Genomic DNA, 22344 nt, shown 5'->3' on the forward strand with positions numbered 1-22344 from the left:
CCAAGGGACATCCCTATGGGTGTGTCTCACACGGAGAGGGCTGCTGGCTCTTGATGTTGGCAGTTACAGGGGTTCTCAGATCTTCGTCATGTGTGTGATTCCTCAGTCTGCTTCACAGAGTAGAAACTGACATCCAAGAGAGCGAGCCAGTAGGAGACCAAAGAGGATATTGCAAAGACTTCTCCACCCAGCCTGGGAAGTCACACCAGAGAGGAGTCACACAGTCTGATGTCCATTTTGAGACATGTCTGCTGTGGCTGTTTTGGGAAGAAGGCAAAAGCTGTGGCTGTTTTGGGAAGAAGGCAAAAGCAGGACCAGGGCAGGAGCCCTTTTTGGCTTCCTGATTTGTTTATGCCAGGAGCCTGCTTACTTGTCCTTCCTTCCTTCCTTCCTTCCTTCCTTCCTTCCTTCCTTCCTTCCTTCCTTCCTTCCTTCCTTCCTTCCTTCCTTCCTTCCTTCCTTCCTTCCTTCCTTCCTTCCTTCCTTCCTTCCTTCCTTCCTTCTCTCTTTCTTCTTTATTTTTTCTTTCTTCTTTCTTTGTTTCTTTTCTTTTTATTTCGGGCCACACCCATTTGATGCTCAGGGGTTACTCCTGGCTAAGCGTTCAGAAATTGCCCCTGTTTTGGGGGAACCATATGGACAACGGGGGATCGAACCGCGGTCCTTCCTTGGCTAGCGCTTGCAAGATAGACACCTTACCTCTAGCGCCACCTCGCCGGCCCCTCTTTTCTTTTTTCTACTCGTTTTCCTTCCTTCCTTCCTTCCTTCCTTCCTTCCTTCCTTCCTTCCTTCCTTCCTTCCTTCCTTCCTTCCTTCCTTCCTTCCTTCCTTCCTTCCTTCCTTCCTTCCTTCCTCCCCCTCCCTCCCTCCTTCCTTCCTTTCTCCCTCCACCCCTCCCTCTCTTCCTTCCTCCCTCCCTCCTATCCTCCCTCATTTCCTCCCTCCCTCTCTCCCTCCCCTCCCTCCCTCCCTCCTTCCTTCCTTCCTTCCTTCCTTCCTTCCTTCCTTCCTTCCTTCCTTCCTTCCTTCCTTCCTTCCTTCCCTCCTCCCTCCCTCCCTCCTCCCTCCCTCCTCCCTCCCTCCCTCCCTCCTTCCTTCCTTCCTTCCTTCCTTCCTTCCTTCCTTCCTTCCTTCCTTCCTTCCTTCCTTCCTTCCTTCTTTCCTTCCTTCCTTTTGTTTTGGGACTACACGTGGTGGCACTCAGGGGTTACTCCTGGTTCTGTGCTCAGAAATCGCTCCTGGCAGGCTTTGGGAACCAAGTGGGGTGCCAGGGAATTGAACCCAGGTCCTTCCTGGGTTGGCCACGTACAAGGCAAACGTCCTACTCACTGTGCTATTGCTCCAGTCCCCTCACTCTGTTTCTATACGTGTCCCCCTGATGGTCCAGCAGGCCTGTTAATTGAATTTTGCATATAAGGCCCCTGACTCAAAGCCAGCAGGTTGTCTGCCAACAGGGCCAGGAGAGCACTGGGGCTGCCTGGCTCCAAAGTCTGCAATAATGTCAGCTTCTCTGGATAAGCATCTCCAAGGGCTCAGCTCACCGGGGAAAAATAGACATTGAAGGCAATTTGAGCTGTGGGGATAATCAACGAGCTAGGGAAAGATGTGGAAGGTTGTAAGGACTGAATGGATGCTGGCTTGTGAGGTCCAAAGTAGGCGATAGCTCTTGAAATTAGGAGGAGTTCTGAAGCTGGTCTGGATTGCTATACGGTAGTAAACTACAAATAGAAGAACATGTTTTTTGTTTGTTTGTTTGTTTTTGGCCACACCTGGTAGCGCTCAGGGGTTACTCCTGGCTATGCACTCAGAAATTGCTCCTGGCTTGGGGGACCATATGGGATGCCGGGGATCAAACCAGGTCTGTCCTGGGCCAGCCACATGCAAGGCAAATGCCCTTACGCTGTACCATCACTCCGGCCCAACAGATGAATCTGTTTAATGAGCAGCATGTAGACCATCGTTCTTCAACTACCAGCCTATGAATCAGTGCAAGTTGACTATTTAGAAAGGTTGAAATCACTAATTTACTGTCAGTTTTAATAGCAGGTCTTGGAACAGTTTGAAGCCAGCTGTCAGCCTGCAGGTGTAAAAAGGTTGAAGAGGAGCTGGAGAGATCGTACACTGGGAGAGCCCTTGCATTGAATGAGGCAGACCCGGGTTTGATCCCTGGCACAGCACCTGGTCCCGCAAGCACTGTCAGGAATGATCCTTGGGCACAGAGCCAGGAGTAAACCCTGAGCACTGCCAAGGATGCCCCCCTCATCAAAACAATGAAGTCGAAGAATGCTATGTAGACTATGAACTCGATCTATATTTTCAGCAGAAATGGAACATAACATGGTGGTGTCAGAGGGAAGCCCCACAGTTGCACACGATTCTAAAATAAAACTCCCTCCAGGAACACTTGCACTCTTGAGCAGGTAGCCACTCTGTGCAGTTCTTGTCACCTTTAAGCTATGTATATTCACACACTCACATACAAGAACGTGAAGTATGACTGGATTGTATTCTGTGAAGTGCAAGACCTTGAGCCACATTTCCTCCCCCAGCATGGCTGGGTGTAACCCTCAAGCTCCAAGCCAGGAATAGACCTTGAGCAGAGTTGGGTGTGGTCCCAAAACTACTATTCCTGCTACTACTACTAATATGACATCATAAATTGAACGTGGGTTAGTAGCTTTTCTCATCATTCAGTATTATATCATGAATGATGCTGTGTTGTGTGTCTCTGTCTTTTTCCAAAAACGTTTTCCAAAATTTTGAACTGCATCCAGCAGTTCTCACATCTTGTAAATGCTGGATATTTTTATTTGAACAATGGGAAGTTGGTTTTTAAGTAATAATTGGTCAAATATTGACAAACACTTCGTTCAGTGATTCCATTTCTGAATATCTCAATAAGTCAAACTAGCTGTAAAGATTTGCCTATAGGCTTGTTCGTTGCTGCTTTGTTTATAAAACTGGAAAACCATTTGTAAACCAATGCATTTAGTTAAACCATTTGAAAGTGTCAGTATTTGGCCAATATTGTGTTGAGGGCTAGGGAGATAGTACAGTGGTTAGGGCACTTGTCTTGCATGTGGCTGATCTGGGCTTGATCTCCAGCCCTCCAGAAGTGATTCTTTCTGAGTGCAGAGACTGGAGTAAACTGTAAGCACCACCAGGGGAGCCCCAAAATAAAAATAATATTGATTTTTGAATTGGGGGGGGGAACCCTTGCATTTTGTGTCTGAGATGAATCATAACTCATTTGTTCCACCCTAATCCATCCCTGAACAGCAAGAACCCACAGTTGAAGTTATTAGTGTGAGTAAATAGTGTTCATTAAATGCCACATTTATGCTGAAAATGGGTTTTCTAGTGGTGACAAATACTAAGCTGAGGTACATGGGACCCCCAGTTGTATGGGCCAGTAGGGAAATAAAAAAGATAAGGAAGGGCTGTGAGGGCCTTCACAGAGCATGCACTGAGTGCGGCGACATCTTGGCTGTCTTCACTGAGGGGACAATAATGGGAGCTGAATTTCTGCAAGGGGACTTGTGCTGGCTGGATCCCTGGGAGAAAGAGACCTGGGATAGATCATGTACCAATAAGCCCATTTCATGATTTTTTTTTTACAAGGTCATTGCCATGTATGGGTGAGGAGAGGATGAGGAACAAGATAGTGGCAAGTGTGAGGGGGCACTTTTACCCACCTGTGTTCCCAGGGGTGTCACATCCTGAGTGACAGAAATTCTGGTGATGCTGATGCTAGTATTGGTTTTGCACTAAGCTTTTTATTTTTGGGGGGATGCCACACCCAGGAGTGCTCAGGGTTTGGTTATTCCTGTCTCTGAGCTCAGGAATCACTCCTGGTGGTGGGACTTGACGGGGGACCCTATGGGATGCCAGGGAATCAAACCTGGGTCAGCCATGTGCAAAGCAAGTGCCCTACCACTGTTCTAGTGCTGCAGTCCCTAGTATTGGTTTTGTTTTTTTGTCTTCTCCTCTTCATCTTCCACACTTGAAATGTTCAGGGATTACTCCCGACTCTGTGTTCACAATCACTCCTGGCTGTGTGGGGAGACAATACATGGTACTGGAGATTAAACCTGGGTTAATCCTCTGCAAGGCTAGCACCTTAAACCCTGCACTATCTCTCTGGCTCCATCTTTTCTAACTCTTTCCCCTGGAGAAAGACACCAAACATCACCTTCACTCTCATGGCTCCAAAATGAGCACGGTGCATTATGGACATTCCCATCGCTGAGTGACTCTCATCTTTGCTTGTCTGCAGAACTTTCCATAGTCCTAAACTCTGAGCCATTAAGTACTCGCCTCCCAACCCCTTCTTCCCTAACCCTGGGGGAGCTGCTGTTCTACTTTCGGTCTCTGAGAATTTGCCTATTCCTGGCAGCTCCTACAGAGGGAATCTATAGTATTTCTCTTTCTTGGGGGTGGGGGTGGAGGTCATTTCCCTAGTGGTACTCAGGGGACCCAATATCCCACCTGGCTAAACTCTGCCAAATGAAATGGCAGTTCAAAGCTTAGGCCCTACAGTGCCAGGGCCTACTAGGGCCACACTTAACAGATTGGTGTGTGTGTGTGTGTGTGTGTGTGTGTGTGTGTGTGTGTGTGTGTGTGTGATCAAATGGTGCCAAGGTTCAAATGTGGTGCTGCTGCTGACTTCAAAGCATGTACCTCAGACTGCTTGGTCATTTCTCTGACCCCATTATTTAGCTTTTTATGGCTTCACACTTAATGTGAACCATGATGTCTGCAAGGTCTAAACTTATGGTGGGTTTGTTTTTGCTGTTGTTGTTTTGGTTTTTGGGCCACACCTAAAGGTGCTCTGGGATTACTCCTAGCTCTGTGTTCAGAAATCACTCTTGAAAGGCTCAGGGAATCATATGGGATGCCAGGAATTGATCTTGGGTCCATCTTGGGTTGGCGGTGTGCAAGGCAAATGCCCTACCACTGTGTTATCACTCTGGCCCAGGCCTGTGTTAAATAACACTCCACTATATATATATATATTTTTTTTTTTTTGGTTTTGGTTTTGGTTTTTGGTTTTTGGTTTCTGGGTCACACCCGGCGGTGCTCAGGGGTTACTCCTAGCTGTCTGCTCAGAAATAGCTCCTGGCAGGCACGGGGGACCATATGGGACACCGGGATTCGAACCAATCACCTTTGGTCCTGGATAGGCTGCTTGCAAGGCAAACGCCGCTGTGCTGTCTCTCCGGGCCCACTCCACTATATTTTGTTCACCTTTCATTCCTGGTTGAACATGATAGGGGGAGGGGCTTCCACCTCTGGCTTTGTTTTGTTTCCTCACTCCCACCCCATGCCCTGCCTTTGTTGTTTCAGTGATGGTGGTGATTGCATATGACCAGGTTGAGATGCTCTGCATTTTTCAGCTTTGGTGCTCATGCATGTTTGTATTCCTTTCGTTGGGGTGTCTGTACATATACTCCCTGGGGGCTGCACTCAGCTGAGGCACCATGGCAGTTGTGGCGATCGTGTGCGTGTGTGTGTGTGTGTGTGTGTGTGCGCGCGCGTGCGTGTGTGTGTGTGTGTGTGTGTGTGTGTGTGTGTGTGTGTGTGTGTGTGTAGTATCTACATAAACCGAAACTACATGTAAAGATGTACCGACAGGGATCTTCATTGCTGTGGAGCTTGCACATCTGTTCACTTCAATGCTCATAGGGCTTCACCCTCTTGGGTGATGCTCACACGTACCTGGCTGCAGCGTGGCTGAAAATCGCTTGCAACATGGCTGGGAACACAGAGTACAGAGCTGCCAGGATCCCGCTCAGCACGGGTGGGACATTGGGAATTTGAACTCGTGACCATACACTTGCAAGGCCGGCGCTCCAAGCTTCCCTGCTATTCCTCTGGGCCTAACTTCCAACTTCCAGTCATCATGAATAATGCAGCTATGTACCTGAGTTAGACAGGCGTCTCCTAGAGAATCTGCTTTCAGTTCTTTGGGGTCTGTAACCAGAAATAGAAATATGGATATTATGGTAATTCTTTTTTCTTTTAACGTTTCGATCAACTGCTAGACTGCTAAGCTAGTCTTAATTTTATGTAGTAAAACATCCAAGATATCCAGCATAATGATGCTTTCCTGGGAAGTGAAGTGAACACGGGTTGATTGGCTCCCACAGCTGAATACCTTGTCCACAGGCCAGGGCTGGAGAGATAGCACAGCAGTAGGGCATTTGCCTTGCATGCAGCTGATTAGGGCTGACGGTGGTTCGAATCCCAGTATCCCATATGGTCCAAATCGCTCAATCCCAAATCGCTCCCAGGAGCGATTCCTGAGCTCTGCTGGGTGTGACCCAAAATCAAACCAAAACAAACAAAAAACCTTGTCCACAAACTATATCTAGTGGTAGTGAACAGAGGGGACCCCCAGAACCAGAGGCTCTTTATCTCCCCTGGAGAATTTCTACTGAGGCCCCTGGCTTTCATCAGGAAGAATCTTCCCTTTCTCTCTGCAACCTACCCTTCCTTTAGGACAGGCTGAGTCCTTAGGGTGATACCCCCCCCCCTCAATGCACTCCCCCTTAACAGCAACCAGATGCAAAGGTTGCTATGGCCAATTGGAGTTGCGATGCAGGAGCAGTAATCAGATGCAAAGGTTGCTATGGCCAATTGGACTTGCAATGCTGGATGCTGGAGGTAAAGTCTTTTTTGGAAAAGGAAGGAGAGACAGATTCAGCCTCAGTAATCCAAGCTTAGGGAAAAAAAAAAACATCAGGTATGGGATGCTCCTGGCTAATGAATACCATTGGCCCTCAGCTCCCCTGCCCACCTCACCCTGGGTGCCAGGACAGCTGTCTCCATGCCCTCCAGCCTGGTTGTACCAAAGAAATAAATTTCCCAGTCCTCTCTGAATAAATGGGGTTAGGGTCAGACTTTGTACTTGGCCTCTACAGGGCTGGTCTGTGGCAACCATGGAGTGACCTTGGGACAGTTGAATCTAATAACCTACAGTGGCCTATGTTTTCTGAGTTACTTATTATATATATTTTTATTATTAGATTATATCTGACAGTGCTGGGTGAGGGGATACCCTGGGCTCTGTGCTCAGATTTCAGTTCTGGCTTTGCTCCAGCTCAAGGGACCATGTGGTACTATAGATGGATCTGAACTTGGGCCTCCTGCATGCAACACATAGGCTCAGTCCAATGAGCCATCTTTCTGGTTCACATTCTCTGATTAAATCAGTGAGAAAGGGGCCGGAGAGATAGCATGGAGGTAAAGCATTTGCCTTGCATGCAGAAGGTCAGTGGTTCAAATCCCGGCATCCCATATGGTCCCCTGAACCTGCCAGGAGTGATTTCTAAGCACAGAGCCAGGAGTAACCCCTGAGCTCTGCTGGGTGTGACCCCAAAACTAAAAATAAATAAATAAATAAATAACTCAGTGAGAAAGGGAAAGAAAGATTTCTCAGTGGTTTTGCATGCAGGATGTTCAAATACTACTCTGACATCACATGGTTCTTTGGGTATTCCCAATAGTGATCCCTGAAGATGGAACTAGGAGTTGCCCCTGAACATCAATGGGTGTGGCCTTCCTGCTCCCCCAAAATCTATAAAATAAGAGCTGTTATTCTCTCTATTTGGCAAAATAAGAAACTGAGTCTCAGGGCTGGAGCTGTAGGATAGCAAGTAGGGTATTTGCCTTGCACGCAGCTGGCCCATGTTTGATTTGGTCCCTTGAGCACTACCAGGAGTAATTCCTGAGCACAGAGATAGGAGTAATACCTGATCACTTAGGGATGTGGCTTTTAAAAAAAATAGAAACTGAGGATCAGGCCAGAGAGAGAGAGAGAGAGTACAAGTAGATTGGGTGTTTGCCTTGCTCATGGACAACATGGGTTCAGTCCCCACCATCCCATGTGATCCCTTGAGCACCATCAGTAGTAATTCCTGAGTGTAGAGCTATGGTTAACCCCTGAGCATTGCCGGGTGTGGCTCCCCAAAAATATAATGAAAAAAACTGAGGCTAAGAGAGTAAATACCTCTTCATTCTTCGCCGCAGTGCTGGGGCACAAACCAGCGTCTGGGCTCCGTGCCACACAGCCATGGAAACCGAGGGCTTTCTAGTTTTGCACTTCCCCCTCAAAGCAGCTCAAGAGTCCCTGGAGTGGGAGGGAGGAAAAGAATGAGAGGAAAAGGAGCGATTCCCAAGCAGAGGACCCCAGTTTTTTTGCCCGCCCACCTGATAGTGCGGAGGAGCCCCAGGGTTTCTCCGGAATGCCTCTCCTTGGTTTCCAGGCTGTGGGGTAAACAGCCAGTTCCCCATCTACCAGCACACAAGGCCCAGACACTCTTCTGCCTGAGAATGGGGGGTACCAGGGAGAAGCTGCATCTGCTCCCCCAGTCCTTCTAAACCCAGGCCTGCAGGACAATCATTAAAAGAAATGCTGTTCCTTAACTCTCCATATATAATCCCCCCCCCAAATTCAAAACATAAAAGATGGAAATATGGCAGTTGGAGTTGGGCCTGTCCCTTGGATATCCCCACTGCTGAACCTGGATATGCCCCCTGGACATTCCCCTTGGACGTGCCCCCATGTCATGTCGGTATAAAAAGAAAAACTTGGACTGTTGTGGAGGGGGCCCAAAATAGTGACCAGAACAATAGGTGCTTGCTGGCTTGCTGGGAAAGAGAGGGCAAGAGATAAAGCAACTAAGATTGGGCCATATCCGGTGATGCTCAGGGGTTGCTCCTGGCTCGGGGAACCATATGGGACTCCGGGGATCGAATCCAGGTCTATCCTGGGCAGCTGCTTGCAAGGCAAACATCCTACCACTGTGCTATCGGTCCTGCCCCGGCCAGTGAATTTCTATCTAACTCTCCCTCTCCCTTGAAAGCCCCAGGTGGCCTCAGGCTTCAGACACCAGGAGGAATAAAACATATTGTTAGTTTCTTCTCTTTTCTCTCTTTCAGTCCCAGGCTGGTGGTAGCTACACATTGGCATCCCTGGGTGGGTACAGGGCCCCACCCGGCAGCCTTGCAGCACTGGGTCCTGGTAGTCTTGGGCCTCTGCAACACGCAGCCCTGCAGAACCTGGTAGCTCTGGGCTTCTGCATTTCCGGCAGCACTTCCTCCCAGAAGGACTTGCATAAACAGACCAAGTGCTGCAGTGATGAATTCTCCTAAGTTACCAGGTGGGGTTTGCCCAAAGGATCTCTGAGAGACATCAGAATTGACAAAGAGTATGTCTTTACTTGCTGATTTTTTTCTATTCTTTTTTTTTTTGGCCACACCCAGTGACACTCAAGGGTTTCTCTTGGCTTTGTGCTCAGAAATCACTTCTGGCTTGGGGGATCGAATCCAGGTCAGTCCTGGGTCAGCAGGTGTAAGGCAAACACCCTACCACTGTGTTATCTCTCAGCCCCTGCTTTTCCTCTCTTGTCAACATTTCCACTGCAGGGACTTGAGTTAGGTCTTCTTCTCCTCTGAAGATGGTGATTTTTTCTGGTCCCCCAACTCACTGTTCATAGGCCCACAGGTATTGGAGCACTGAAAAGGGAATCTGGAATTCTAATGCCCTGTTCCATCCATCTCATTGTCTCTTTTCACTGTGCGCAGCATGCTGTCTTCCTTCCTTTCTAGATGTTGTGTCACGGGCCCTTTGCACAACCTCTGCCTGTTTTGTACTCTCCCCACAACATATGGCTGACTCATCCCTCCACTCTCTCTCTGGTCCTAACCTTGCTTTGATACCCTTCCGAAACTTAGCCTCTCAGAACAGGGGCCTTGTTCTTTGTGTTCTCCATCTCTCCTTCTCTAGGCCTGGAGAGGTAGTACTGAATTTAAGGCATTTGTCTTGCATGCAACCAAGCCTGGTTCATTACCTGGCATCACATGCAGGGGTCTTCAAACTATGGCCCGCGAGCCACATATTGTATTTGTTCCTGTTTTGTTTCTTCACTTCAAAATAAGATAGATGCAGTGTGCAGAGGAATTTGTTCATAGTTTTTGTTTTTACTATAGTCCAGCCCACCAACGACCTGAGGGACAGTAAACTGGCCCCTGTTTAAAAAGTTTGAGGACCACTGAGAGTGACCTCAAAGCATAGAACCAGAAGTAATCTCTGAGCACTACTATTAGGTGTGATCCAAACTACCCGCCCACAAAAAAGTATACTCTATCGCATCTTTGTCACTAGAATGAGCAGCCACAAGCGGAAAGGCTCTGAACTGTGGTAGGTATTTGCCTTGCATATGGCCAACCCAGGACGGACCTGGGTTCAATCCCTGGCATCCCATATTGGTCCCCTGAGCCTGCCAGGAGAATTTCTGGGCAACGAGATGGGAGTAACCCCTGTGCGCAGCTGGGTATGCCCCCCCCCAAACAAAAATCAAACAAAAAGAAAACACAAACAAACAAAAAGAAAAACAAGAGAAAAGGCTCTGACACTTCTATAACCCCAAAGCAGGCCCTGCCACGTAAATTTCTGATATGTGTAGTTTGGGGACTTGTGGTCTGGCCTCTCTAAGCCAAGCCTCTGCTTTATGCATCTGTAGAATGTGTATAATTAGCCTTGAGGGTTATATATATGAGGGGCAAGGCCTCACATTCGCAGGGAGTGTGGCTCGCAGCAGCCACCTCATGAGTCACCAGATCACCAGCCCCATTCTCTTGGGTTTCCTGAAAGCAAAGAACATGCCTGTGTTGTATCAGAGCCCTGACACTGCTGAAACCCAATGGGCTCCCAGCCCACTTTGGAGGGAGGCAGACCATTTTGGTGTAGTGGCTGTTGTTCTGCTGACACCTTGCCCATTGCAAGCTGGACCACCTTTGTCTTGGTTGCCAAGATCCACAGCTCCTTAGAGGTCCTGATTTGGGGGGGTCAGGCAAGAGAGAAGCTTGTTGTAATATGCCAGCGAACTTTTCCAGGAAAAGAAAAGATGACAGATTGGTTAGGGTCAGTGAGATAACTTAAGAGGCTGAAGCATATGCTTTGCATGCATGAGTCAGGGGGGTCAATCTCTGGCACCAAATATCTTCCCCAAATATAACCAGAATGGGGCCGGAGAGATAGCAAGGAGGCAAGGCATTTGCCTTGCATGCAGAAGGACGGTGGTTCAAATCCCGGCATCCCATATGTTCCCCGAGCCTGCCAGGAGCGATTTCTGAGCGTAGAGCCAGGAGGAGATCCTGAGTGCTGCCGGTGTGACCCAAAAACTAAATATTACCAGAATGACTTCTTAGCACCATGCTGGGAATGAATCCTGGCTCTGAGGATGTGACCCAAACCCCTACCCACTCACCCCTCAAATAAAGGATAAGATAGGGGTTATTTTAAGAGTTAAAACCACATATCCTATAGCCTAACTGCCTGAATTCAAATATAGATCTACCACTTAATAGCTATGTGATTTTCTGTGTTTCATACCTGTGTTGCAGAGAGGATAGATGGAAAGCTTTGACAGTTTGCCCTAAATTGTGCTCTTAGAACAGTAACTGGCATTTAGAAAATGCTGGTTAAATTTGTTACTAACATGACCCCTCAGTTCTCTCAGTTTTCCTGGGTTCTACATTTATTTGGGATATACGTGAGAAGCAGCCACTCTGGATCAAGAACTATGCAGGTGACAGAGAGTAAGTGGCAAATAGATGATGACAGACTTGTGGGTTAAAAGCTTGGAAAGGGGCCTGGTGCAATAGTACAGAGGATAAGGCACTTGCCTTGCACAAAGCTGATTTGTTCTATCCCCAACCTGCCAGATCTGAGCCCAAAAACCTGAGCACTGCCAGGTCTGACCCAAAAACAAAACATACAAACAAATAACCTGTAAGGAGGCGCCAGAAAGATAGCTCAATAGGCTGAGTGCAGACTTTGATGTGGGAGTTCTGACTTTTGTTTCAACAACACGTGATCCCTGAGCAGTGAGCCAGGCAACCCCCAATCATCATTGGGTGTGGCCCAAAAACCAAAGCCAAAGTCAAAATCAAAACAAGCAAACAGGGGAGAGCAAACCTAGGAGGAAAGTGAAACAGCATCTCCTGGTCTCTTAGCCTGGTTTGGAAAAATAGACCTGCCATCCATCCCAGTGGATTTGGGGGTTCTTTTGGTCTGCAAGAATGGATGTGAACAGCTGTTTTGCAAGCCAGGGTGTTCACTACACATTTGGATTATTATTCTGTCCCAGCTATTGTGCAGAACATTCTGAGAATATAGTGATGTGTGTTTTCAAATGAAGCTTTTTTATTTTTTGGGTTACACCGTTCAAGGGTTACTCCTGGCAGGCTCAGAAGACCATGGGATGCCGGGAATCAAACCCTAGTCCATCCTGGGTCAGCTGCATGCAAGGCAAACACCATACCACTGTGCTATCACTCCAGTCTAAATGAAGCTTTTTAAAGTCACCTTTAAAATCTGTCCATGTTAGGGGCCAAGGTGGCTTAGACTGCAGTGACCATCTTGCAAATATATGTTCTCGAGTTCATTTCCTGAAGTGCCCCTAGAGGGTCCTCAAACTTTTTAAACAGGGGGCCAGTTCACTGTCCTTCAGACTGTTGGAGGGCCAGATTATAGTAAAAACAAAAATTATGAACAAATTTCTATGCACACTGCATATATCTTATTTAGAAGTGAAGAAACAAAATGGGAATAAATACAATATGTGGCCCACGGGCAGTAAGTTTGAAGACCCCTGCCCTACACCCTCCAAAGCCTGGGTTTCTCTGTTGTCTGAACCTTGCTTGGGTGTTGTCTTTGGTCCCTGGACCACTTGTGTCTTTCAGCCACATCAGGGCTATTTGTGAGCACTACCACAAAGGGTTGTGACCCAGGTGAGCCCCACAATACTGCAGCAGGATCCACAGCTAGGAAGTACAGCTCCTGCCAAGCACCTGTGTGAAGCAGCTGCAGCCTCTGTGAGTGCCGCAGCCAGAAAATAGGCTTGCAAGTCTCTCTGCAAGCCCCATAGTTAAACTGCTCTAGGGCAGGTCATGCTTTGTGTATGTAAGATCCTGGTCCAATCCCCAGCACCACATGGCATGCCTTAAATACTACCAAGATGACTCCTAAACACCATGTTAGTAGGCTCCTCTGAACATTACCAGATGTGGGCAAAAAAAAAAAAAAAATTGGTGGGGGGGAGGACATAGCCTTTGGCTCTTGGGCTCAGAAATCACTCCTGGCAAACTTGGGAAATCATATGGGATGCCAGGGATTAAACCCAGGTTGGCTGCATGCCAGATAAATGCCCTACCCACTGTTATATCACTTGGGCCCAAAAAAATAATTTTTTTTGTTTGTTTGTTTTTGGGCCACACCCAGTGGTGCTCAGGGGTTATTACTCCTGGCTGTCTGCTCAGAAATAGCTCCTGGCAGGCTCGGGGGACCCTATGGGACACCAGGATTCGAACCAACCACCTTTGGTCCTGGATCGGCTGCTTGCAAAGCAAACACCACTGTGCTATCTCTCCGGGCCCCCCAAAAATAAAAATGTTTTTAAACGTAAAGAAAAGCAACCACAGCCAGTTTCAGTTATTGCAGCGACAACATCAGCAAACACAAAGAGAAGTGAAGAATGGAAAAAAGATGTGTGCTAAATTTACACCCGTCTCCTCTCACCCACCAAAACTTTTAATACATCTGAACTCTAGTGATAGCATGTGGTGCTGTAGTGTTGGGAGTAAAGAATACTGAGCTTCTGGCTTTTAAAATCTGCAAAAATAGGGGCCGGTGAGGTGGTGCTAGAGGTAAGGTGTCTGCCTTGCAAGTGCTAGCGTAGAATGGACCGCGGTTCGATCCCCCCGAGTCCCATATGGTTCCCCCAAGCCAGGGGCGATTTCTGAGTGCTTAGCCAGGAGTAACCCCTGAGCATCAAACGGGTGTGGCCCAAAAAACCAAAAAAAAAAAAAAAAAAGAAATCTGCAAAAATACTGGAGCTCTAGAGATAGTTCAAAGGGCCAGAGAGCATGTCAGAGGTTTGGTTTCATCCTCAGTACTGGATGTGCCCCCCTACCCAACCTGCACCAGGAATAGTCCCTTGAGCACCACTGGTGTGGTCTCCAGCCCCTAAATAAGGATATAAATCTACTCACACATCAAAATACTGAGATGAACTGATTCCCAAGTGAAAGGATGAAGAGAGGCTAGCTAGAAAAGAGCAAATTCAGTGGAATGCTAAGGGTAAGGATTGAGGTTAGTGGTGGGGCTCATGGGCTGCCTTCCACTCTATAATGCTTGCAACTCTGCAATGCATTTCAAAGGTTTTATAGTAAAATGTAAGCGCTTCCATCAAAAAAGAAAAGAAATGGTGATAGGTGGGTACTATCTGAGAGAGACTAGCGTCTATCTCAACATGCTTTGCACCTTTGCAATCAAAGCCTCAAAAAGAGCAGTAGGGAGTTTGCCTTGTACGCGGCCAACCCAGAATGGATTCTGGTTTGATTCTTGGCATCCCATATGGTTACCCGAGCCTGCCAGGAGCAATCTCTGAGCCCAGAGCCAGGAGTAACCCCTGAGCGCCACCAGATACAACCCCCCCAAAAAACAAAAACAAAAACAAAAACAAAAACAAAAACCCTGAGCTGGCTGCTAGAAGTTCAAGCTCTCTTGCCCTGTGTCTGTCTGCTGAGCCAAGGGCAGGCCTCCCAGATCCAACCCAATCTTTATTTATTTATTTATTTATTTATTTATTTATTTATTTATTTATTTATTTATTTTTTGGTTTTGGGGCCACACCCGGTAATGCTCAGGGGTTACTCCTGGCTATGAGCTCAGAAGTTGCTCCTGGCTTGGGGGACCATATGGGACGCCGGGGATCGAACCGTGGTCCGTCAAGGCTAGTGCAGGCAAGGCAGGCACCTTACCTCTAGCGCCACCGCCCGGCCCCCAACCCAATCTTTAACTCTAGGGCTTGTGAGTCAGTTATTCAGCACTGTCTGAGTTCCCACATCAGGCCTCATCGCTGGGAATGACTCCCACTTTGATTTTGGGGGAGCCTTCAGACTGTGTGCCTTTCAGCATCTGTCTACTCACCAGCACCCGTACTTTCCACCTGCATCACAGCCATTCCAGAGACCATCCCCTGAAATTTGGGGCCTGTGGGCTGGTCCAGTTGAGCACTCAGCACAGCCCAGATGCTCCATGTGAATTGGCTCCACACAAAGTGCAGGAAAGACAATGCCCCCTCCTGACCGATGGCTGGACCTTCCTTAGCAAATCTAGAAATTCAATACAGTGATTCCAGCTGCTTCTTTCCCACCCAATCCACCACTACTCCTTTACAGGATGAGTACTCATTCCCACCTCCCACAACTCCAGGTCTTTTTATCCTTTTTGAATCTCAAGCTACAGGAATAATAAACAAATGAATTGGAAGTGAAGTCCAACCTTCAATTTATTGTTGAGGAAAATGACTCAGAGAGGTTCAGTGGCTTGTCCACAGGCCAACAGCAATGTGCTGGGCAGCAGAACCAACAGAAATTCTTTCCTGCTCCATGGGACATTCTCCTAGACTATTTAGATGTGACGGTGCCAGAAGATGCTGAAGAAGAACTAGGCTGAGAGAGGATTCAATCATCTCTTGGTCAGGTGCACTAACTGCAGAGTAAAAGCTTCTAGAAAAGTCTCCACCTATACTCTACTTAGACAACCCTAAAGACTCTACCAAAAAGCTTCTAGAAACAATAGACTCATATAGCAAGGTGGCAGGCTACAAAATTAACACACAAAAATCAATGGCCTTTCTATACACCAATAGTAATAAAGAAGAAATGGACATTAAGAAAACAACCCCGGGCCCGGAGAGATAGCACAGCGGCGTTTGCCTTGCAAGCAGCCAATCCAGGACCAAAGGTGGTTGGTTCGAATCCCGGTGTCCCATATGGTCCCCCGAGCCTGCCAGGAGCTATTTCTGAGCAGACAGCCAGGAGTAACCCCTGAGCACCGTTGGGTGTGGCCCAAAAACAAAAACAAAAAAAAACAAAAAACAAAAAACAAAAAAAAGAAAACAAGGGGCCGGAGAGATAGCATGGAGGTAAGGCGTTTGCCTTTCATGCAGGAGGTCATCGGTTCGAATCCCAGCGCCCCATATGGTCCCCTGTGCCTGCCAGGAGCAATTTCTGAGCCTGGAGCCAGGAATAACCCCTGAGCACTGTGACCCAAAAACCAAAAAAAAAAAAAAAAAAAAAAGAAAACAACCCCATGGGGCCAGGCGGTGGCGCTAGAGGTAAGGTGCCTGCCTTGCCTGCGCTAGCCTTGGACGGACCGCGGTTCGATCCCCCGGTGTCCCATATGGTCCCCCAAGCCAGGAGCAACTTCTGAGCACATAGCCAGGAGTAACCCCTGAGCATCACTGGGTGTGGCCCAAAAACCAAAAAAAAAAAAAAAGAAAACAACCCCATTCACAATAGTGCCACACAAACTCAAATATCTTGGAATCAACTTGACTAAAAATGTGAAGGACCTATACAAAGAAAACTATAAAACCCTGCTCCAAGAAATAAGAGAGGACACGTGGAAATGAAAACACATACCCTGCTCATGGATTGATAGGATTAACATCATCAAAATAGCAATACTCCCCAAAGCATTGTACAGATTTAATGCAATCCCTCTAAAGATACCCGTGACATTCTTCAAAGAAGTGGATCAGGCACTTTTGAAATTCATTTGGAACAATAAACACCCTAGAATAGCTAAAGCAATCATTGAGAAAAAGAATATGGGAGGAATTACTTTCCCCAATTTTAAACTTTACTACAAAGCAATAGTTATCAAAACAGCATGGTATTGGAATAAAGACAGGCCCTCAGATCAGTGGAATAGGCTTGAATACTCAGAGAATGTTCCCCAGACATACAATCACCTAATTTTTGATAAAGGAGCAAGACATCCTAAATGGAGCAAAGAAGGCCTCTTCAACAAGTGGTGTTGGCACAATTGACTAGCCACTTGCAAAAAAGCGAACTTAGACCCCCAGCTAACATCATGTGCAAAGGTAAAATCCAAATGGATTAAGGACCTCGATATAAGACCTGAAACCATAAGATATATAGAACAACACGCAGGCAAAACACTCCAGGACATTGAGACTACAGGTATATTCAAGGAGGAAACTGCACTCTCCAAGCAAGTGAAAACAGAGATTAACAGATGGAAATATATTAAGCTGAGAAGGTTCTGCACCTCAAAGGAAATAGCACCCAGGATACAAGAGCCACCCACTGAGTGGGAGAAACTATTCACCCAATACCCATCAGATGAGGGGCTAATCTCCAAAATATACAAGGCACTGACAGAACTTTACAAGAAAAAGAAATCTAACCCCATAAAAAAAATGGGGAGAAGAAATGGACAGACACTTTGACAAAGAAGAAATACAAATGGCCAAAAGACACATGAAAAAATGCTCCACATCACTAATCATCAGGGAGATGCAAATCAAAACAACTATGAGGTACCACCTCACACCACAGAGATTGGCACACATCACAAAGAATGAGAACAAACAGTGTTGGCGGGGATGTGGAGAGAAAGGAACTCTTATCCACTGCTGGTGGGAATGCTGTCTAGTTCAACCTTTATGGAAAGCGATATGGAGATTCCTCCAAAAACTGAAAATCAAGCTCCCATACGACCCAACTATACCACTCCTAGGAATATACACTAGGAACACAAAAATACAATACAAAAATCCCTTCCTTACACCTATATTCATTGCAGCACTATTTACCATAGCAAGACTCTGGAAACAACCAAGATGCCCTTCAACAGACAAATGGCTAACGAAACTGTGGTACATATACACAATGGAATATTATGCAGCTATCAGGAGAGATGAAGTCATGAAATTTTCCTATACATGGATGTACATGAAATCTATTATGCTGAGTGAAATAAGTCAGAGAGAGAGAAATGCAGAATGGTCTCACTCATCTATGGATTTTAAGAAAAATGAAAGACATTCTTGCAATAATAATTTTCAGACACAAAAGAGAAAAGAGCTGGAAGTTACAGCTCACCTTATGAAGCTCACCACAAACAGGGATGAGTTTAGTTAGAAAAATAACTACATTTTGATCTATCCTAATAATGAGAATATATGAGGGAAATAGAAAGCCTGTCTAGAGTACAGGTGGGGGTTGGGTAGGGAGGAGAGGTTTTGGGACATTGGTGATGGGAATGTTGCACTGGTGATGGGTGGTGTTCTTTACATAACTGAAACCCAACACAAGCATGTATGTAATCAAGGTGGTTAAATAATATATACATATATATATAAAAGAAAAGTCTCCACCTTAGCCCCCTCTGCCTATTGAGCTGTTGAACACCCCAAGAAAGCCCCTAGCAGATGCTGTGGAATTAACCGGAAGCCATTCCCATGCAGTATATGCCTTATTACTCATTGGTTGGAAACATCTTTGAATGTAGTATATTGGATTGGTGTTTAGATCACCTGATCCCACCTCTGGGTGTGGTTTTTTTCTTCCTAATAAATACTTCAGGGGGCCGGTGAGATAGCATGGCGGTAGGGCATTTGCCTTGCATGCAGAAGGATGGTGGTTCGAATCTCGGGATCCCATATGGTCCACTGAGCCTGCCAGGAGCGATTTTTGAGCATAGAGCCAGGAGGAACCCCTGAGCGCTGCCGGGTGTGAGCCATAAACCAAAAAACAAACCCCACCAAAAACCTAATAAACACTTCAGATTTGAGGAAAACACTCTCTTGCATTTCCAGACTTCCCACTGAGCTTCCTGCTTCTTAGGAGCCAAAGACTTATATGTGGGAACTTCTGAACCAGTTTCACCCTCTGTAGTGTGTGTGGATTATTTCCTACATAGACATTTGCTTCAAAACCATGTCTCTCTAGTGTCCTGTTTTGGGAACTTGAGGCCTGATTCTAACAGATGCTCCATCCACCTTGTCCCAAAGTCTTGAACAGCTTGAGGTTTCTGAGATTCCACGGGTCTGAAGTCAATTGGCAAAGTTCCCCGAGTCTGTCTCTCTTCTATCTGCACAGCCTGCTCCAGCAAAGGGCCTGCAGGAGGGCCCGTGGACTCTGAGGAAACACATAGCAAGGACACCTTTACGACCACAGCTGCAGAGCAAGCCGTGAAGGACAAGGAGCGTGAAGGTCGTGGGAGCCACTTGTTTAAAGCATGACTGTTGGGGCAGCCAAGAGCTGGGATCCAGGCCTCCTGGCCCCCGCCCACAGCACTTCCCAGGAGGCTGCCTCTTTAGAAAGCCACAGGACATTTGTTTTGCGTTAGGCCAAACCAGAAGGTGGTCGGAAGGGGTTGACAATGAGCTGCAGAGAAGCCTCTGATGCCACTGATGGTGAATGAACAGTGGCAAAGCTACCAACCCAGACTCACAATGACAGGCCAAGCCCACAAGAATCAGTGCTCTGCCAGCAGCTGGGGCATGGCAAGCCTCCACCCCTTCTACATCGAGTCAGCCTCTAGCCCACAGGCTCTCAGACGTATTTGGCCCACTGCCCACTTCCCAAAGGGAAAAGTGGCTCCTAGAATTCTCTCTTCTTCTCTGTGTTCCAATTGCACCTGGGACTACTCCTATATGGCTTCGTTGTCCTCCCCTCATGCTTCCCCCTGGGAAGTAGTGCCTACCTACTCTGATGGAGAAGGGGCTCAGTCCACTGGGTTGCCACTATGGGATTACAGGATTTGTCTGTCTCTGTGTCAATCAACTCCCACATGGTTTCTCATTGAATGCTATTTTTTTTTTTTTTTTTTTGGTTTTTGGGTCACACCCGGCGGTGCTCAGGGGTTACTCCTGGCTGTCTGCTCAGAAATAGCTCCTGGCAGGCACGGGGGACCATATGGGACACCAGGATTTGAACCAACCACCTTTGGTCCTGAATCGGCTGCTTGCAAGGCAAACGCGTTGTACTATCTCTCCGGGCCCCATTGAATGCTATTTTATGAATGGAGCACCTAGGATTCGTAGTGAAATTGGAGGATCCCACCTTCTAGGTGTGATGTTTTTCCATAGATAAAAGCCAAGGATGGGAGAGGAGGTGGCATTCCTGGAGCTTCCGCATGTGGCTGCTTGCAGGGTAGTCCGGGCTGGAGTTAGAGTAACATGGGAATTTTTATCATCTTTTCTTTCTTTTTTTTTTTTTTTTTTTTTGGTTTTTGGGTCACACCCGGCGGTGCTCAGGGGTTACTCCTGGCTGTCTGCTCAGAAATAGCTCCTGGCAGGCACGGGGGACCATATGGGACACCGGGATTCGAACCAACCACCTTTGGTCCCGGATCGGCTGCTTGCAAGGCAAACGCCGCTGTGCTATCTCTCCGGGCCCATCTTTTCTTTCTTTAAGTGTGTGTTTGATTATTTTGCAGAGCACCTTCTGGTTAAAACCCTTCTCATCAAGAGAGTTAAGGACTGGAAGGGCTGGAAGGACTGGCTCACAATTTGAAGCTCACCACAGAGTGGTGAACTCTGTTAGGGAAATAACTATACTAACAACTAACATGACAATGTTAAAGAATGAGAGAAGAGAATGCCTGTCACGAATACAGGCAGGGGTGGGGGACGAAGGGGGCATTGGTGGTGAGAATGTTGCACTGGTGATGAGGGGATGTCATCCCACTCCCATCTTCTGCCTGATAGTAAGATCTACCCATTTCAGGGGGTGTTCTGTGTTCTGTTTATAACTGAAACCCAACTACAAACATGCTTGTAATCATGGTGCTTAAATAAAAATTTATATCAATTCTTTAAAAAAAATAATAATAAAACCCATCTCAATAGTGTTCGGGGTCAGAACCAGAGGGCTTAGATTTTACAATCACCTGTAATCACTTAGCTAATGAGGGCACATGCCCAGGACCAGAAGACTCCAGTAGGTCAAGGTCAAACTCTTCTTCGAATTGGAAGTTTCTACAACATTCGGGGGAAAAAAAGCTTCAGCCTAGACCTGGATGAGATAGACCACAAGTGCCAGATCTCACGTTGGGATGACCAGCAGATAGAGGATTGTGTAGCTGGTTTCCACTGGGGCCTTGAGTGAAGCTGAGGCTCGAGACAGGGGAATGTGGGTGAGCCCCTGAGGAGTTCATCGTTTGGCTGGAACCCCCACGTTGGAGTCCTGGTTTTAAGTCAGACACAGGGAGTGAAGCCAGAGGGGCAAGTATTGCCAGACTCCAGAGAAAGTTGGGAACCAGCTGGTTGGTGGCCAAAACTATTGTCTCAGGATCCTCAATGCTCTACATCTGACCTTAGATCTAAGGCCTACAACTACCATGTGGCACAGCGTAGGATGTAGGGTCTCTAGGGGGTTCTGCAAGACCCTCTCTGGCTTCTGTGGTGGTGTTAGTGGGGTTGGAGTAGAAGATCCCTCAGAGATATGAGGCAATGTTGCGGGGGGGGGGGGGAGCGGTGGTGCAAGGTATAAGGTATCTGCCTTGCATGTGCTAGCCTAGGACGGACCGAGGTTCGATCCCCTGGCGTCCCATATAGTCCCCCAAGCCAGGAGCAATTTCTGAGCGCTAGCCAGGAGTAACCCCTGAGCATCACCAGGTGTTGGCCCCAAAACCAAAATAAATAAATAAATAGGCAATGTGGGGGTGGAGTTTGGGCTGAGTGAGACTATGGTGCTTAAATCTCACCCCTGGCTTTGTGCTCAGTGATTGTTCTTTTTTTTTTTTAAACTGTGAATAGATGTTGAATTCCATCAGAATCTTTCTCTGTATCCATTAATATGATCATATGATTTTAGGGTTATATGCAAAAGACTCTGCTTTGTCAAAAATGACCAACTTACTGAGAAATTTATGCAGATTCACTGTGTTATTATTTTGTTATAATATCTTTATTTAAGCCCCATGGTGACAAACATGTATTTTTTTTTTTAATATGGAATGCTTCACGAATTTGCGTGTCATCCTTGCGCAGGAGCCATGCTAATCTTCTCTGTATCGTTCCAATTTTAGTATATGTGCTGCCGAAGCGAGCACTACAAACATGTTTGTAGTTGGGTTTCAATCATAAAAAATACCCCCCTTCACTAGTGCAACCTTCCCACCATCAGTGCCACCAATGCTGTGATCATTCTTGGTGGTGCTTGAAGGGACCATATGTGATGCCAGGGATCGAACCAGGGTTGAAAGTCGAAAGACAAATGCTTTGACCCTTATACTATTTCTCCTGCCCCAAGAAGCAATATCTGACGAGGAGACTGGGGTGTTCTTAGGAAGGGGAAATGGATGCTGAATTCCCAAACAAAGGCTCCTCACTGCCCAGTGCAGAAACTGCTCTGACCTATTGCTAATGACCTAACATGAGCATATGTTCTGCTGGAGTCAGCAATCTAATATGTAAAGAAGGCAAGAGACTGTGTTCCCTGCCCCCAGGTCAG

General features: G+C 47.0%; 1 protein-coding gene and 1 non-coding gene across 2 annotated transcripts in view; one reads left to right on the top strand and one right to left on the bottom strand.

The window, feature by feature from the left end:
• GALNT16 (polypeptide N-acetylgalactosaminyltransferase 16) overlaps positions 1–22344 on the top strand; it is a 110245-nt gene that overhangs the window by 12580 nt on the left and 75321 nt on the right. The window lies entirely within an intron of this gene.
• LOC126005695 (U6 spliceosomal RNA) lies at positions 21837–21943 on the bottom strand. The gene has a single exon (XR_007494735.1). It is a non-coding gene; the product is annotated as a U6 spliceosomal RNA (small nuclear RNA).

Source organism: Suncus etruscus, chromosome 3 (assembly GCF_024139225.1).
Source record: "Suncus etruscus isolate mSunEtr1 chromosome 3, mSunEtr1.pri.cur, whole genome shotgun sequence".
In the NCBI taxonomy this organism is placed as follows: Eukaryota; Metazoa; Chordata; class Mammalia; order Eulipotyphla; family Soricidae; genus Suncus; species Suncus etruscus.